Source organism: Guillardia theta (genome assembly GCF_000315625.1).
Source record: "Guillardia theta CCMP2712 unplaced genomic scaffold GUITHscaffold_492, whole genome shotgun sequence".
In the NCBI taxonomy this organism is placed as follows: Eukaryota; class Cryptophyceae; order Pyrenomonadales; family Geminigeraceae; genus Guillardia; species Guillardia theta.
This window is the reverse complement of record NW_005434208.1, coordinates 2,194-4,395: the sequence shown is the minus strand read 5'-3', so window position 1 is coordinate 4,395 and position 2,202 is coordinate 2,194.

The window sequence follows — 2,202 nt, the reverse complement described above, 5'->3', positions numbered from 1 at the left end:
AGGTATGCAGTTGAGATGTCTTGACATCTGGCGTGCCATTTGTTTGCTCTGGCGATTGTCAGGAGGAGTCTGATCGTAACTGGGTTCGCTGTCGCTGAGAAGGAGTCGAGGTAAGCGATCCCTTGTACCGCGTTGTAACCTTGTATGATCGCTCTTGCCTTGTATTTCAATACTTCTCCATTCGGTCCTCTTTTCCTTTTAAGGATGATTCTGCATCCGATTGCCTTTCTTCCGTCTGGGATGTTGTCAACTTCCTCGAATACTTTTAGTCCGTTCCATGATCGTGCCTCTGACTGAATTGCTGTTATCCAATGGTGTCTCTCTGGGTTGTTGTTGTTGAGAGCTTCTTTGATGCTTGGTTCGTCATTGTCAAACGCGATATGGCTGGTTGCCGACAACATGCCTGTGTAGAATAGTTGAGCTTTTTGTATCCTTGATTCTCTTCTTTCATCTTTCTTGCATCCTTGAAGAAAAGACATCAAGCTGTCGATTTCTTCGTTGTAATGATTTTCGTTGTACATGTTTCGTTGTGGTGGCCCGTGTGACCATGTCATGATTTTCTCTTCCAGGTTATTGTATGTGTCGATAAGTACTCCACAGTATTGTCGCTTCGTTAAGGTGCGATCTTGATAAGGGATGCCAAGGTTCGTAAGGAACTCTAGTGTGCTTCCTGATGGAAGTAGTGTCGCATTGATGAAGTCTTGATTGTCGAACTCTTCAATTCCTGCTGGAAGATCGTTGTCTTCGTGGTCTGAATTACTTGTCGGTGTGTCCACATTCGTTTTCTGTACAATTCGTCCTGACCTCAGTTGATGTTCAGGTATTTGGGTGAGTTTATCCCACTCAAAATCCTTTTCACCACTGTTGTAGGTTTCGACTTGAAGACTGGCTAGTTCACGGTTCATGTGCCCTCTTTCTGATAGGCCTGGATCCACCGCTACTTGTTCGTCTTGTGTGATATCACTCTCTCTTACAACTGATGTCTCAGAACAGGTTCTCGTGAGATGGTTGTCAACTTCAATAGCTTGTTGCCTCACTTGGATCACCATGGGATCATTGTGTGCTATGCCATGTTGTTGATCTGCAAACGGTTGTCGATTTCTCTCTTCAGGTTGGGCGCTGGAGTTTCCACCGGCATCTTCAGATTCTGAATCTGATGCGTCTGATGTATCTGACATTTCGATCAATCGTTCACCGGCTCTTTTGAGCACAATGACGTTGTCGTCGCCAAAATCATCAGTTCCGCCGTATGGTATTTTCCAAGATCTGTCCTCCGGGTGAGAAAATCTGTAGGGGAATACTTCTTCGTTGAAACTTATATTGTTCTGTGTGACGTACAGTTGTTTCCCATTCAGTGCTGCTGCCAAATAACCTTTCATTCCTAGGTGGTGGGCGAAGCCAAGAAACACGCAAACTTCTGCTGTTGGCTCGAGTTTTTTGTCTTTCTTTTGATCTAATCTTCTGTCCTTTAGGATATGAACGTAGCAGAGGCAACCGAATGGATGGAAGTGTTCTGCGTTTGGTGATGTGCCTGTAAACGCTTGGTAGCAACTGATGTTTGAGTTTCTGCTGGTAGGAAGGAATGCATTCTCGATCTCTGCGTTGTAATATATAGCGCTGAGCCAGAGATTTTTCGGAACGTTTGAGTGTACGATTGCCAATCTAGTCCTTGTATCTAACGAGTAGATTCCAGATTCAGCTCTTCCATTTTGCCAATGTTCATATGGTGCGCTTCTTTCTAGGTGGATGTTGTGCTTCTCGTACATCTTCAGTGATTTCTTTGAAACCATTTCGCTCCCATTGTCAACTCGAATCACTTTGGGGTAGACCCCATTGTTGAATCTCGTGACAACAAGTCGTAACGATTTCCTGTAACCTTTCTTGCTCGCTAAACCTACAGGCATCTTGAATCCTGAGAAGTCGTCTTTCCAGAGTTGGAGGTACTTTGCTCCTTCGATCGAGCGGACTCGATAGGAGCTCATATCCCCATGCAGCCTGTGAAATCTGACATCGGATCTTTTGTGTCTGAATTTTGGTAATGGAGCTGCCTTGGTTTTCGCTCTGCGGCATGTGTGACATGTCGGCAGGGGTGTCTTTGGATTGATTCTCTTCAATTCCTCCATGCCTTCGATGTTTTCTGCCAGTTGGAAAAGGTATTTCTTGCCGATCCAAGTTACATATGGACATACTCGACGATGGAGC